Source organism: Boleophthalmus pectinirostris, unplaced genomic scaffold, assembly GCF_026225935.1.
Source record: "Boleophthalmus pectinirostris isolate CB_2022bp ecotype Guang Dong unplaced genomic scaffold, ASM2622593v1 HiC_scaffold_20, whole genome shotgun sequence".
Lineage (NCBI taxonomy): Eukaryota > Metazoa > Chordata > Actinopteri > Gobiiformes > Gobiidae > Boleophthalmus > Boleophthalmus pectinirostris.
The window spans coordinates 20852558-20870675 of NW_026571153.1; positions in this window are offsets into that span (position 1 = coordinate 20852558).

Genomic DNA, 18118 nt, shown 5'->3' on the forward strand with positions numbered 1-18118 from the left:
CGGTCCTAGATTCCAAGTTCTAGTCTAAGATTAGTCCTAGTTTGGTCCTGGTTTAGTCCTGGTTTAGACCTGGTTTAGTCCTTGTTTAGACCTGGTTTAGACCTGGGTCAGTTCTGGTTTAGACCTGGTTTAGTCCTGGTTCAGTCCTGGTTTAGTTCTGGTTTAGTCCTGGTTCAGTCCTGGTTTAGTTCTGGTTTAGTCCTGGTTTAATCCTGGTTCAGTCCATAAATGGCACAAAAGTTCAGCATCTTCACAGTTATTTAGGTGAGAGTAACTTAAAAGTGCTGCCATAGTAATGTAGTGCCTTACATTTTAAATACAGTAATATTGTGATGTAACAAATTACTTTGAAATGACAGTAACAAGAAATAAATAACACATTACAGTTTTAAAGTAACTTGCCCAACAGTGTCTGTTTCACCTTGTGATGTCAAAAAGGTTTAATGTTCAATTTAATAGCTACCTGTTACCTTCAGTTCAATAGAGACTCGCAATTCCAGGGTTGTGTGTCATATTCCTTTATGATATTTCACTAAACTCCTACAAGTATCGAAGAAATGCACTGCTTTCCTGACCCAGAGTTAACTTAATCAGGCAATTATTTGTGCAAAAAACACATAGGTCTACTTGGCTTCATACTTGTGATCTTTCACGGCCAATCAAATTTGTAGAAAAGTTGTGATCTTGTGAAGCTGCTGCTGCAGAAGTAGCAGAAAAACCCAGAAAGTTATGTGAGGTCATACAAATATAACACTGGGCCATACGGTTGACAGTAGTTTGCTTTGGGGACCACTTAAGGACTCTTTACCCAATAATATCGGCTCATTCAATACATACTTGTCTGAATTGTTTATGTGATGTACAGAACTCCTGATTTCATTCTAACTTATTGAATACTTACGTCAATGAGCACATATGGTCCTAACTTGGTCTATTCTTTTCTTTTTTTAATATTTAATACTCATTTTAAAAGTATGCATGTTATTGTTGCTAAAGTGGTCCATTGGTTTGACAGACTAAAAGTAAACAAAACACTTATGTAGCTTTGGAAATAAGAGATTCTATCGGTTTGTCTAATTTTTCAAAAACTTACAAAAACTTGTAATAAATGCGTATTTTCCATTGCCAAATCAGAGTCCTTGCCACGGGCTTGCTGCTCTCCCTATTGGCCCACCTTGACAATGGAACAGTTGATCATGGCGCTAACACAACAGTGGAGTCCACTGAAATGCATTCATTACCCCCCTCCCCAAAAGAAAACAAAAAAAAAAAAAAACAATTAAGTTTTTATGATTGGTGCCGGCATGATCCTCGGTCACATTAAGACGTAATTAGGCATTAATCCAGTTCTAATCACACTACAAATTGTACGAGGCACGTTACATGTTGTTTCCTCCGTCTTAGCAGGAAGCCAACTTTTAATTAGGAAGGGTTAGTGGGGTTTAAAAACACACCACAGCAGGCTGTTTTCGTCTCCAGGCACGTTCCCTAAATACATTTAGGTAGAGTTTAGACAAGGCTGACACACTGTCGGCTATTGGTTACTTCAAGTTTGGAATTTAAGTTATGAGTTTGCAGCATATGAAAGCAAAAAATAAAGTGGCTAGAGCTTTCGTACATAGAAGGTCGATGGTTTGATCTTAGCTCCATCAAATGCAGACTGTAGTTGTGTTCTTGGGCAAGGCACATCACCACTTTTATGTATGTATGAGTAAGATATGAGTGATATTGGTGATGACTGGTGTGGCAAATGACACAGATAGTTTTCCTTGTTTTCCACAGTCTAGCCCAGGTATAGAAGGTATAACTAAGCATCTTACCACCAGATACTGTGGGGAGTGAATGAAGGACTTGAATGTGGCATGTTGAGAGGCAAGTCAAGCTTAAGTGTTATAAGGCCATTGACCAATGTGCTCCTGTCCATCAATGAATTCTATTAAATGGTCACCTTTTTATATAGCGCTTTTCCACCTTCAAGGCACTCAAAGCTCTTTACATCAAAGAGCCACTCACCCATTCACACACACTTTCATACACAAGTGAACGCAGACTTTGGGGGCAAGGTGGATTAAGTGTCTCGCCCAAGGACATAATGACAGCATTCATCTGTGGGAGCTGGAATCACACTGCCAACCTGTGGATTAGAGGATCTGACCACTCCACCATGTATTCATAGACTGTATAAATGGACATAGCTAATGCGCTAGTCATCACATTCTAAGGAACATGAATGTGCTTCTGGCTCCTTTTGACCTTGGCTCCAATTGACTTACATTGGAATATTGTGGCCCCTTTCTCTGTAACTGCTGCTGTGAGCCTCGTCATTTCTAGTCTAGCATCGTGAGCTCCATTTGACCGGAACTGAACACTGGGTGACGTCAAACTCCCTTAGTCCACTTCTTTTTACATGTATCCTTGTCTTTGTTTCCAAATCTCTTGCACCGTCATGACTAATTGTAGTGGGCCAAACAGAAATCCAAAGACAAGGTATAAAAATAAGGCTCAAATTAGGTAAATCAATAACAAAAGCCAGGTCCAACTGGGGTAATCAAACTGAACAGAACAAAACTAACCCAACCAGACAAAGAACAGGGGTGTTTAAATACATGAGGGCCAACTAAAACTGAACACAAGAGGGGGGAATTACACTAAATAATTTACTAAAACTACTAACTTAATCAAAGTAACAAGAAGGGAAATAAGTATAATATAGAAAATAATAAGTGATAATAATAAAATAACCAAACCAAATAAACAAACTAGACAAACTAACTTAGCAAAACTAAATAAATAAAGTAAATAAGGAATAAATAAGTAAATAGTGCTCCCCCATTTTTGTTTGGCGTGGATGGTCTTTGCCAAGAATCCTCCGTCTGGTCACTCACCAAAAAGAAGAACAAGTGTAAGTGAGTCATTCAGACTTATATTAACTAAAATGTGTGCACCTAAATTAGAATATAAATCTAAATAAAGGAATTAAATTAAACTATGTGTGCTGTAATTAACTTAATGCTAATTAAATTAAATTATATAATACTAACACTGTGGAGTGTTGGCAGATCTCCACCACAGTAATATAAAACCTTTGAATAGAAACCACTTGTTATGACTGAACAATAGTTGACCTGTGTGCAAAAGGAAGGCGCTCTCAGGTCAGCGTGGCCATATGTCAAACGCTGTGTTTATCTCTGAGCACAAATCTCCATCCGCAGGCTCTCTGTCACAAGGAGAACATATCAGGAGCTATCAGAAAACCATTGGCTCTGCTGTCACCGTGGAGACATGTGATGGTGCAGCTCATGTCTGTATGAACGCCATATGAACAAGCTCAACGTGTTTCATTCTCACCTTTAAATTAAATGTGCAAGCCTAGCCGCTGTCGTCGCCCTGGCAATGTGAGAATAGCATGCAGAATTAAAGGAGAGCAGGATTTCTATGGTACACTGCTGTGTGTCGGAAAAGATTGTTTCTTTCATACATTTGTTTTCAAAGAGGCCTAGTTTCCCAGTTATCAGTGTGGACCAGATTTATAATGTTATACTATTATCTTCTACGTATGTGACAGATCATTGTGATGGCAAACCCTATCATGACCTGAGACCTTCTGTGAAAGGATTGTGCTGAAAAAAATCTACCTTTGCATTACCTATATAGTATTTTTAAGCAGGGGTGTAGTAGGCGTGGTGCAAGTGGATACGCCGTCCACCCAATTTTCCCGATGTGAGATAAAAAAAAAACAACAACAACAAAAAAAACTAAACAAATGTAAAATAGCCTACAACTTAAATGGGAGCTATGGGCAATGGTGAAAACAACCTGCACAGGCTCATGACATCTGCACTGCTGTCCTATACTGACCTGTCACATGAGAGACCACGACTGACCCCAGGACTGAACCAGAACTAAAACAGGACTAAACCAGAACTAAACCAGAAGTGAACCCAGACTGAGTGTCGGGATAGGCCCGGAGGTGTGCCCGCGTAGACCTTTCACCGTAGATGAAAGGACCGGCACAGAGCTCCGCGCCCACGGGTCTAAGCGCAGCCGTTGTCCGATCGCACTTTGTGGACACCCTACTCCATGGGCTCTCTCATTCTCAAGTCCAAGATTAGTCTTGGTTTAGTCCTGGTTTAGACCTGGTTTAGTCCTGGTTCAGTCCTGATTTAGTCCTCCTGGTTCAATCCTGGGCACATGTGTTGTAGCCTATGATTTCTGTTCTGTAGATCATTATAAACAACTTTAATATTAATAACATGATTCTGCATCATTTTGTGAAAAAAAAAAAAAAAATCTAATGTTATTATTACAATATATATACTGATTTTTACTGGGTTGGCGCCTTTATGTTTGTACTGAAAGTGAGGTAGGTAGGTGTTAGGTGGGCGAGAATCATCATATCGATGACGTCACAAATCGCGTACCTGCACTTGAAAAAATCCCCACTACAACACTGTTTTTAAGGCTTCAAATTCAGAACATGACAATGAGATCTGACAGTTATTTGGTGAAAATATGACACAGATTTTGAGGTCCTATATTATGCAAGAAAATTTCTCTTGTGAGCTTTTAGCCATGTTAGAATGTTGTTACCTAATCAAAAAAATACCAGTTGTGTTTTGTTTCATTCACATAATTGACTAACCCTTTTATTAGTCTGTCTACATCTCCAAAACTCCAAATGCTCTGTTCTACTTTGTGATGTGCTGTAGTGGTAGTTACTTTACCTACTAGAGTCTCACAATTTGTGGGTTAAACATGTGTGAAGGAAACAAAACACAACTCCAGGTATGTTTTTGACATCGGAAACAACATTATAACGCAGATTAGAAAAAAGCGCAACATGAACCCTTTAAATAGCACGTACAGCTCAAATCACTCAACTCATTCAGAGGGTGGAAAATGTTATACACAAATAAGCCTCCGTCTAACCACTTTCTGATTCTTAATTTGTCAATTTCAGTTCTTTAAATCCTTTTCATTTCGAGAACTGAAATAGCTGTATACAAATCTGACGTGTTTTTGCTTTCATCGCTTGTAAAAAAAAAAGACAGCGTTACTCAAGGTTTGCATGTATACCCTCCGGCACTGCACCGTCTGCCTTCAACAGCTCAGTCTCACACACAAAGCCTAATATTTACAAGGGGCCAAATGTTTAGTGCTTCTATCGAGGTTGGGAGTACTTTCCTCAGTATTTGAAAGGTAGGACCCCAGGTAATATTTTTGTTTCAGAAGAAGACAGGGGAGGGGAGAGGAGGGGAGAGAGGGGAGCGCATTGTTGTCGCTTGCAAGAAGGAGAAGAAAAAATGTTAAAAAGAGTTTAGTTTGACAAGTCAGATGTCGGAGAGGCACAAGAGAATTGGGAATAAAGACATTTTACATTTTTTAAAGCGGGATTGTGTAAAGTGGGTGAAAACAGCGGAGTAAAGTAAAGGTGAGCGAGGTGATGGTAGGCTGAATATTGGAGAGAGGACAACAGTTTCACAATAAAAAGATAAGGAGAAAGATTTGATGGTCAGATATTGGGCAAAAAATGGACTGGACAAATATAACCGTTGTATTACCAGCCTCACCCTGGGCTGTTATATGAGTTAAAGGAGACATCGTATCGAAAATCAACGTAATCATGTTTTAAGTACACGCCACTGTCTCACTCTGTGACGTAGGTTGACCGTAAAGAGGGTTGGGGTTCAGTGAATAAGGTTAAAAAACCCAGACACAGAAAGGAAGCAGTGGTCCACGGTTTACTTTTTGTTTTCAATAGTCACAAAGCAGCAGCAGAACACAGACTGATGTCTTGAGGCGCCTTTTATGCTGGTCTTACTGATTGGATAAAACTACTATAGCTAAAATAGGGATGGTAAAATTATCATTAGCTTAAAATCTTAACCTAAACCTCCATAAAACAACCCAAAACCAGATAACTATTAAAATCACCAACTATATACATAAAAACCCTAAAACCATACACCAATTAAATTTTAAAACCCATAAACCAATAAAACACCTAACCAAAAACCCCTGTACAAAATAATATACATGGTCCAGCCCAGAACCTTAAAAGAGGGAGCTTGTGCTTGGGGGCTCTTTTAGGACCTGGACAGAAGATAAATAAGGGAGTTAAGTAAAAGCAGATCCACACCATTCATTAAAACACAATAAAATACACTACTAAACACATCAACACTTAAAACATTCCAAAAACAGATATTGCACTAATTCAATTTAAAATGTAATTGGTTAATTGTCTCCTTTCCCTCCAAAGACAAGGAGCTTCCAATTAACGTGCTACTGTGCCTCAGGATTAAATGTGGTAAAAAGGAAAGACAATAAATAATTTTTAAAACCAATTGTGTGCAATTTCTATTTGTCATGTGCAAATATGTTAAAAGTGCTGTGTGCTACCAAAGTGCAGTGTTTTAAAGTGTCCTAGTGAAGTGTGAAGGGGCTTAGTGTAGTTCTGGGTAACAAACCAGCCTCACACTCAGTATTGTATATTTGATCAGGTCTAAACTGTCCTGTCCTCAACAGTCCTGCCCACACTGCTCCAGAAGTAAATATTCCATTCATTTTTCCCCATAGACTTTTCAAAAAAATGCAAATATCAGAAGTTATCAAAAGTATCAAAAGTTTTAAGTCCAAAAAAGCACATTTAATACTCAAAATCTGGTGAAATGTTTTAATTACTTTGTGATTTATAAAGTTTCAGAAACAGACTTTAAGTAAAATTACATGTCTTGTGGTCATTAATTACCACATAGCCGATCATCAGCCCTGAGCAAGCTTTCAAACTTGCACAAAATATAATTTTTTTTGTCACTGTAGAGCTCCACTTGAAGCTTAAGTGCTCAGATAATTTCCTCCTACACCCTGACTTAAAACTTCAAGCTCAAGGTCATACAAATGTTCAAAAATGTTGCTCAGCTTCTTTTTTTTTCTTCTCCAAAATAAAAACACTTTATTGACCACTCAGAAATACACTACACTTCACAATGGCATTGCAATATAAAAATGTGCAGTTATTATTTTTCATTATTTATGTATTAATGTATTTTTGCACAGACTTGCACAAAATCCCATACTGCACGGACCAGAAACATATATTAAAATCAATAAATGCATTTTATTCCATGGCGCTGGGTGAAATATTGTTATTGGATAATAAGCTGCATAACCTACAAAATATATGGTGCTTTCAGTGGAATATAATAGCATATTTTAACCTTGAATAACATTACACACTTACGGATAATGAGCTACATACTATAGGAAAACTGAGTATACAACGACATTAAACACCAGCAGTGATCTGATTGGCTGTTTGGTTGAGCTGGTCCAATTAACTTGAAGGACACAATAAAAGCAATGGGGCTTTGCGAAAAAAAATCACACCTTTTTTTTCTCATTTCCTCTAGTCATGTTTTTCCCTCCAAAAATCTGTCAACGCGAATCAACCTCAGACGCTTCTATCAGCGATATGCAACAAATAAAAATTGACTGACACCAAATTATTTCCAAGCTGATAGATGTTACACTAGCTTTGTCAGTGTTGTCACCTCCACATTGGATCTTTTCTAGTTTGGAATAATTGAAAGCGCGAGAGAGATTTCAGCATCGTTGGCAGAATAGAAAAAAGTAGATTCTTTTGTTCTTTGCGATGGAGATAATGACATTGGTCCGCCAGCCATGCAAGCTCGGTAAATAAGTAAACAAAACAAAACACAAAAAAATAGCAACAAAATCAGGTAAAATATGACTTCATTGGCGCGCCGCTGACAACACAAACAAAGTGGACCGTGCTTGTATCCACCTGAGGTTTCCAGGATCGCCAATAAGGAAGAAAAATGAAAAATAAACAAATAAAAATATTGGAGGAGGACAGGTGCGCGGTGAGATGTTGACTATTTTCTGTGTTATTGCCCTGGGTTCCCTTAAGTCTGTGGTCGTAACACTTGTTTTGATGAAGAAAAAGACTGATGCCTTTCCAAGGACAGTCCTGTGTGTCCAAAAGCTCCATCTGAGATTGCATTTAAAACATGGAGGACAGGGGAGAATCAAAATATATGGCTTTGAGTTTTGACCCTATACTTTGAGACTGTCTTTTAAAATGTGCATTCTGTGTTCTATAGCACTCGCTGAATAACTAAACGTGCCAAAAGTAATATATCTTGACTTGGCTGGGGTACAAATAACATGCTACTGTGGCATATACTGTATGGGACCATGGACACTACATACTAATGAGGGGGTACAGAAATATCATTTGCCAAGTGCTGCCTCAGCTACTTAAAAGTAAGGTGGTATTCTAGTTAAATTGGGATAAGATGTTCTACTTTGATTACTGGCTATATATTGTATTCTGCAATATGTGTAAACGGCAATGTGTAAATGTAGTTTAAACGTAGACTAAAAGTGGGCACATAGCCAGGTATGTTGAGAAACAAATATTTCCCTCCCTCCATTTTCCAAAATAACATCGTGCACATAGCATAATTTTCAAAAAAGTTTTCGTTTACATCAACTCACATAAATCCGTCATCGAGTGCATTATAACTACGCCGAGCCTCAGGCCAGCACCTGTATTAGATTCAAACCTGCAGCATTTATTTCATTACAGTTGTAAGTGTTATTCAAAACGTGCATTACTGAGGGGGCTCGCCTCTCCACAGATCTGTTCAAGAAGTGGCAAAATTGCTGATATCTGAGCCTCATTTGTCTCTGGTCATGGATATGAAACATCAGCTGTGTGTGCAACTGCAACACATAAAAAGTGTTTGCACCAGAAGAAATGCCACTGCTGGTCTGAATGCCTCCATCATCATCAAAGCAAAAGGCACGTCAACTCCTAAAACTGTTTATCTCACTTTACAAACCATAGTTTCCCAGAATCTCCACTCGAGGTTTTAGAAAGATTCATTTTCAGAGGCGAAGTACACTAGCCAGGTGGGTACCTCCTCCGCTCATTTTAATTTGTCTCCAGCGACTAGGTCAGGAATCAGAATACACTAGATGGTTTGCAAGAACTGGGCGCACCGGGCAATCAGCGAAGAGCTGTGAAGCCATGACTGGGTCCCATTTGTGGTACAGAACAACAGTTAACAATGCGGTCGAGATGGGTGTAGACAAAGCCATACATCCTGAGTTAGCTACGATTCCTGGAATGGAGGATTTAGAGCCAGAACAAAGAGATTGTTCTGTGAACTTCATCAAGGGGAAAGACATTATTGTCCTTCTTCCTACGGGATTTGGGAAAAGCTTAATATACCAGTTGCTTGTGTACAAGTGTCTCCATGGCCGAGCACCAAAGTACATCTGTGACATGTTAGTGTCATATGAACCATCTCTCACTCTGAGGAGCTCAGGGACCGGCCTCCTGCTGGTGCCCAGAGTCAGGACTAAACAAGGGGAGTCAGAGTTTCAGGTTCATGCAGCTAAAACCTGGAACAGTCTGAACATGTGAGACAGACTCTTCTGTGACGCTGTTTAAATCCAGGCTCAAAACATTTCTGTTTAACTGTGCAAATAACTGAAAGGTTTTCATTCCGCACTCTTCTCTCCAATTTATGTCTCTCTTTTTTAATTTTAATCTTCACGATTATTTATGTTTTGATTTGTTTTTATTATGATTTTAATGTATTTCTTATTCTGTAAAGCACTTTGAATTACCTTGTGTACGAATTGTGCTATACAAATAAACTTGCCTTGCCAGTTAACCCCGTTAGCAACGCATTACATACATCACGACCAAATAGCAGCAACTGGTTAAATAAAAAAAGTACCTGCCTACTGTCGAACTAACAAATTCTAATGCTGTGAGGTCAGACGGTTTCCACTAAGTGAAACCAGCTGATGAATCAGGCTAGAAGTACACTGGCAGCAGTATGCAAAATCATACAACTTAAAAAACCCATATTACAAATTTCATTTGAAAAATTTCAACTTTGGACACAGTTGTTTGAACTTTTACCAATGATATAATGCTGTTACCTCCTCAAAAACATACCTGGAGTTGTTGTGTTTAATTTTGTGTATAACAGATATGGGTATTCTACTTTAGAAAACTGTACTTTTATACAATCAGAAGCTTTAAAAAAGAACTTCATTGTCACTGTCACTGTGAGATTGCATTTCATACACAAAAGACAACTGATTGAAGCTGGGTTGGTGGCATTCAAGACCAAGGAAAATTGACTGATGCAAAGTAGAAGATATGGAATGATGCAAAAAACTAGTGGTAGAGATGGGAAAATGGATAATATTACAATAGTTCTTTTAGAGTTACCTACCCCTCTACCTTGTTGTAGTTGCCTCTATTGCCATTCTCATACAGCCATTTACATCACACAGAGAGCAGTGTCCCTCCTGGCCTCACAGCTGTGGTCTGACTGTGTGCGTGGCTTCATTAGGCTGGTATCCAATCACAGAGCTCCTCAGCATGTGTACTCCGGGCCTGGTACACAACTGTCACTCACGACGGCTGACTTCATTATGAAACACTGAGAGCTTCTGACAACTCCCCGTGGGCCTGACCTGAGTACACAAGTGCAGGTGATCTGACCCTCCGGAGAGGATAAACAAAGATACCGGCGTGTCCTCGGAAACTGAGCGGAAACACCCCAGAGATACATACAAATAGCTGGAGGATTGGGGCAGACAGAGACCGAGACGCAAGGGCCAGCAGCAGGTGGAGGGGGATTAAAGGAGAAAAACAGCGGGATGTGAATAGAGCCTTGTTGAACCCCAGACAGTAACAGTGTGCGCGGTAATAACTCACATTAAGAGAGCTGTTAAGAAGGAAGTCAAGCTATTTGTGTGAAGGAGGGTGCTTGATTGCATTGTGTAGGTTACATATATGGATGTATACAAGAAGAAACTTATAAAACAACTTTGAAAACTCACCAGGCAGCTTAAACGCAGCCGTAATCAAAAATAGGTTCCAGCCTTAGGAACCTTGAACGATAAAATATACGATAAAATGGGAAAAAATAACTGAGTTTGACTAACCTTGGTCACCAAGGTATAAGAAGCACATGTATAGTGTGTAGTGGCAAGGTACGTGACCAAATGAAAATACTGTGAGCTTCCATACTCTAACTGGTGTTAAAGGAGCTGGACTTGAGTTTTAGTGTCTTAAAAATGTGCAAAAGAGAACTCGTTCAATTTAAAGGTGCACTGTACACCTTTATAGGGTCTGCTACCTCCTTGTCTCCCTGGAGATGTTATTGCTTTGTCTAAATTGTTCCCTGGTATGACATTAAATATATCCATCTGGCATTTATTCATTACGAGCACTTCTATTGCTCAAAATACAATAATTCCTTCTGTGAATAGGGTCGACTCTCCACGGATCTGAATTATAATGTAGCTTAATGCTGTAACCTGCTTGTTCCTCTTCTCATAGACTGAACCTATCTATACTGTGGAACATTCTAGACAAAGCAATAGCATTTCCATGGAGACAAGCAGGTGGCAGATACGCCACCAGAAATGTTACTCAGTGCACCTTTAAACAGTTTGCAGTGGTCCATGTTTATTCCTCACATCCGAAGCATCCAAATATTCAGCACAATGAGTTTCACATCTTTTAGAGGTCTGAGTGGAGTTTTGCTGTTACGGTAATTCTAAAAAAATAATTAGCATGCTAACAGCACACTCTCACCTCTGATTAAATGTTAGTTTTTTTCCTCATAAGCCATAATAGTTTTGAAATGGATGGACCACGCAAGGGCCCACTCTTAACTGGCCCTGATCAAGTATAAAAGACATAACACTATCGAGGTTAGTGGTCACAATTTCACAAAGACAGGTACATTTCTGTCTGTTTATGATACTGTAAAGCTTAATTAACAATTTAGTGAAAGAAGAAAATTAATACAGGTCCGGGAAAGCCTTAGGATTCCAGCGGTGGAGCTGGAGGAAGTGTCTGGGGTGTGGGAAGCCTGGGAGTCCCTGCTTTAAATGAATACAATATTTATGTGGAAAGAATCTGAACCCAAGGACAACACTTACACTCTGTTCAGTCTAAATCAATTAAACAGGAGAATTAATAGACTGTGAATTAAAATATAATCTAGGTCAAGTCACTGAGACTGTGGAACAATACCAAAAAAATCATTAAAGTTACATGCACGACTGTCTGCTAGTGAATCTCTAATGTAATGCAGTTTGAGAAGAATCAAACTGAGAGAATCAAACATTTTATTTTGAATGTAAGAAATCCATTATTACTTACTATTATTTTTGTACCAGAATATTCAAATTTAAATAAAGTCCAACAAGAATTTCAGTGGCAGTGAGTGTCACACTGGATATGCACCACTGAAGGTCAACTATGTGATCTCTTTCATTATTTAACGCTACGGCTGACTTGAAATTCCACTGCCGTGTGTTTGTGTAGACTTAATAAAGCAGGCAAATGAGCAGTTGCAAAAATGTCATGTGTTAATGTGCGGCGTGCATATCCAATCTCCTCATGAGATCTGAGCACAGTAAACACCAGTTAAAGGGGATGTGTTATGTGGCGAAGAGAGTCTCAACAATCTATCCCTTTAATAAGATTAACGTGTGAAATATTTATTGGAGGAAGCCTTAATAATAAATGCTGGAGTTGAAAAATAAATTAATTCAAATTCAGAGCATGAATTTTTAAAGTGACATTATTAAGTGCACCAACAAGCCATTTCAGTGATGCACTGTCGCACATTAGATTCCAGCCCCGCCCACTGCTGCCTTACTCATACACAGAGATGCACAGGTAACTGTGTGCTGTTTGATTTTAAGTTTTAATTATCTAAAATCATCATCATTATTATTAGATTTTTAAAAAGCCAAATGAAATGAGCATTTACCCATTACTCCACCCACACTAAGCTTCATACATGTGTAAGTTAAGTTAAAACAAAAATCACTTTGTGAAGCTAAAGTTTTGCTGTCAGCCAGACAGTTGAATCTAGTTGCTTATAATGTCTTATTCCTGGATGTCTCACCAATTAAGCGTTTTACATGATAAATTATATATACTGTACTGATCTATAATTGGTTGATTTGTCAAATTTGTCAGTGACCTGTCAACTCTGATACACATCAAATCTGACTTTGTGACTAAGAGAGTTGGTAAAAATGGTTATTGCCCTGTTTCCTTATAAAACATACATATTACACTGCAGCCAGTTCCTTTTGGTTCTATCATTTATGCCATAATAACCTGAGCAAAGACTCACCCCAGGCTCAGACAGCACGCGCTGCAGCTCAGGTCCAATGGCACAAGTAGCATAAATCTTCTTTTGAATCTGTAAATGTGCATTTATTGACTTCTATTACAAAGCTTTTACACTGTTCAATGACTGTAAATATACTTGTTAGTCATTTCAAAGTCATTTGTTACATTACAGTATTACTGTATTAAAAATGTAAAACATTACACGACTATTGCATCTACTGTTGTGAATGCGCCTGATGACTATACCATTGATAAACCAAACTTGACACTATTGACTGAATCTGAACCATATTGACTCAGTGTGACTGAACCATTGACTCTGAACCAGATTGTAAACTGTCAGAACTTACTGACTGACTTGGACTGAACTGACTTGAGTCAGCTGGTAAAACTTTCGTCAAACGGTCTACGCACCTCCGGCTTACCGCTGCTGATATCGCGGTGATTTTGCAAATTTGTATGAAAAAAACGAAAAAACCATTTCAATCCAGGTTAAAAGCAACGCGCGTTTACACATTAACGCGCGCGGAGCAGCACGTCCTTGCTATTTCAGAAAATTCCCTGTTTTTTTACACGAGCGTATATCCCCGTCAAAATACATGAATCTATTGTTGTATTTGCGCATTTACCATCAGCACATTGTGCTCCCTGGGCCATGTGAAAGAGCCCAGATCCACCTGTTAATTAGTGCTTTGTTCTGAAATTTGCGTTTGCCGTGGTCAGTCTGTTAAATACAAGCATAAAGCGCCCATAATAACCTGAGAGACACAGAGCCCAGCTAAAGCTGCCGGTGGAGTCGCCTCGCTGACACGCGGCTGTGGTTTCAGTCACTCGTCAGGTCAAAGACAGAACCCCACATGCGCGTGCATTTGAACAAATTCAGTTCAAGTCCAATGCGTTCAGTTCAAAGTTCACTGAAAAATGAGCGTGCATTATTCATGCATTATCAATGGTGGCTGGTGGTATCATTTTTCGGGGGTGCACCAAGACCAAAGGTATAAATACATATTATAACTATATCTATTATATGTAGGCTATATATATACTACAGTAGCCTACTGGCTGTATCTGTATAATAACGGATGCTGCAAACAGCCAGACATTTTGGTCACTATTGGCTGAACTATATCTTGAAGGAAGATAAATAATCTGTATTTATATTTCATTAGTCACCTGTCCTATGCTGGTACTGTGTTTGGTTTTCACAATCACAACAGAACACACTGTCAAATGCAAAGTTTACAACGCAACACAACCTGATCCAACACTCACAACCAGCCACGAGGTAGAACAGAGCATTCTGAGCTTTGGAGATGGAGACAGACTATTAATAAAGAATGACTCAACATGTGTGAATGAAACAAAACACAACGCCAGGTATGTTTTTGAGGAGGCAACAATAAAACAGCTTAACACTCACAAGAATTTATTTTGTGTTGTATAGAAATGTATCACATTGGTGTGATGAAGTCACAATTTGAATCCACATTTGAAAATGATGTACATTAGAAATAACATTGTGATGATCAGAAAGTGTTTATGTCTGGAGTAAAAACTCAGTTCATCCAAAAATCCTTACATGCTGACAATCCTACAGTACTTGTACAATAGCACCAATAAGACCTCTGTGTGGCACTGTAAGTCTAACGTAATCTCAATCAGGAAAGACTAACAGAGCGCTTTGACAGAGAGGTGAAGGAAGGCACCCCCCTCATCAACCCCCGCCCCCATTAGCCCTCACACACAACTCTACATAAACTGATTGCTGACAAGGGGCAAAAAACAGCGCCGGGGTCAATAATTTAAAGACGCGCAGGGTAATTTTAATCCATTATGCTGTTATGTGCATAGCTAGTGTCAAAGGTATGTCCGCCAGCAGATCCTTCAAGTGATTCATAGCTGGATGGAGAATTAGCTTGGTGACACGCCATAATTTAACATGTTTTAAGGAACTCAGCAGGACTTGGGAGGGCTGATGGAGGGAGAGGGAGAAAGCTCGAGAGAACGTAGAGGCATAAAGAATACAAAATTATGGAGCAGCTTAACACAGAGATCGCTCATATCGAGAGGGGCATTGCTTTGTGGGTGGAGATATATGGGAAGGGCTCTATAAAAACAGTGAGAGTATAGGACTAGCTTGGCCTAGAGAATGCAGTGATGGAGAAGAAATACTCCAGGACTTCAGTTACATATATTATACTATTTCCATTTTGCCCATATATTTGTAAAAGAGCCCATATTCGATATATGTTATAATGTTGTTTCCTCATCAAAAATGTGTTTTGTTTCCTTCATACATGTTTAACACACAAACTCTGCATATTTAGAGATTTTTTTTCTCACTCCTTTCCACATTGTGATGCTATGTGGTCATACAGGAAGTGCTCTACCATGTTTTTAAACTCTATACACATACATTTCAATGAAAACTCAACGGAGCCGGAAGCGCACGCATGCTCACTTCCTATTTGGAAAGCAGCAACTAGTAGGTTAGCTGTGTCCATTTCTATACACAGTCTATGATTTTGAATGAAAGATTGTATCCTGAAGCACATCCTGCCTAAGGTCCAGCCTAAGGTCCTAAACCAGAGCACACAGGGAGATAAATAATATTCTACCACTTTTACTACCATTTTTATATCATTTCCTTCTCCTCATCGAAACAAAATTTGCACCTTGTTTGCCTCTTTCCAGGTTCTATTTAAAAGTGAGAGTGGCGCATGTAGCACCTGAAGCACCCTTTAAGCACAGAGGGTCAAGTGGGTCCATTCCTATGGGAGTAAACTGTCCTCTCCCCGACACGGCTTATACCACAGTGCACACGGGGGGACATGGGCGGTCAGGGGGTCTCAAGATCAGAGCCCACTGAGGAGGCACTTCATTTACCAGTGATGAAGAGGAGGAAGAGGAGGGGAGAGAGAAGAGGAGGTGGGGGGGTGAAGGGTCAAGCGCAAAGGAAAAAAAGCAGCAGGAAGTCAGCCCATAGAGTCTAACGCAAGATGTGGACGGTGCATGGTTTCAGGGGCATACAGGATTTGTGAATGAATGGCAATGATTAAAACCAGCAAGATGTCAGCAATGCATAAAATAAAGCAGGGTTTCTAAAAACTTTTTGAAGCCAGGGAGCCCTTATCAGTATAAAAATATCCAAAGCACCCGCACATAGATCAGAAAACAGCACGATATGGGCCCTTTAACCTGGTCGTTCATAAAGCCCACACAGCTTTTGGCCACTCCTCATTTCAGCTGCAGCAAGTGACCTGAACCACCCCAGACTTTAAAGCTTAGTTTTTTTTTGTTGAATAGAAAGAATTCAAGCCCTCCGGTCTGATGAGCACCTGTATACGTAAGTTTTGATCCAGTGCAGCACTCCAATATTGTTATTTTTAGTTCTTTGACCTATGTCTAGATTTAAAGGACCTATATTACGTTATTTTCAGATTGCTGTACTGATTACAGTACTGCGTCATGACATCAAAAGGTGGACCAAAGCATTTTGAGTTGATGTAGAGACTAATAAAGGATTACGCAAACATCTCTCAAACTCCAGGTATATTTTAATGAGGTAACAACATTATAATATGATTGTTGTTGTTTTGTTTTTGGCTTTTTTTTAACTTTGTCTACAACTCAATCCAGTATCCAGTATTTCACAGGATCAGGCTGCATGATTTTAACACTTCTAACACTTCTACTTCTATCTCTAATTTGCAAATATTTCACTGTCTCATGTTACGTTTCGCTGTTTCGTATTATGATGTGTGAAAGTTTGGATTCTGTTTTATGCTGCCTCGTGGCCAGGCTGTGTTTGCAAATAAGAAGGTGTACTCAACTGACTTACCTGGTAAAACATTGAATAAATAAAATAAGCAAATAAAACGTGTTGCCTGATTTGTACCGTGCCAAAAAGCCCGTGGAGCGCTCGTTGTTTACAAACACCAGAAGCTCCTTATATGGTCACGGTGGACTCTGTGTGGGCTTCTATCCGTCTCACCTGCAGCACTTTTTCACACTTTTACTTTCTCCCACTCGTTCACTCCCAAAACAGACGCTATTGTGTGATACTGTTGTCCTGAGCAGATGCTGTGAGGAGCGCAGATACAAACAAACATTTTACACTTGCAGGTAGAACGTGAGATAATCCTGCTCAAATATAATCACAATATTAACATCAATTAGCAGTACTTTTCACAGCTGATACTTGTATGTATGTATATGTACTCTATATTACTAAAAATGGACAAAAAAGTGTTAAGATTAAGTATGAAAACTCAAGAAAAAATGATTTAAACAAGACATTTTCAGGAGCCTGTGATCAACACGAGGTCATGGTCCTGTTTAGGTGTTGTATTCACTTGTATTTCTGTCTACTTTAAACAACTCAGTTCAGTATCCAGTATTTCAAAGGATCAGTCTGCATGCTTTTAACACTTTTATATCTTTAATTCGCAAATATTTCACTGTCTCATGTTGCGACTGTGACTGTAATGTCATTTGAACGGGACTTTTAACAGCACAAATCAGCTCACATCTTGTATTTCCAGCTAAATCAGTTCTTTCTGGTCAGATTGTGTTAGAACAAAACTTAAATTAAAGACAGTGCAGTATCTACGATTAGCATCACACCTCCAGGGAATGTTGATGCTGATATTGATGTTGATACTCTTGATATTAAGAGTGTAAATAAACTTATCATACCATACCAACTTTATTTATGAAGTACTTTAAAAAACTTTACAGCTGGCCAAAGTGCTGTACACAAACACAGAAGAGACAAGGACAATTGCACAGTACAAACACAATACAACGACTGTAGAAAACAATAAGATACTCAACAAGAAAAGTACATGTCACTTGTTAAAAGCCAGAGAAAAAAGGGACATTTTTAGGAGTGATTTAAAA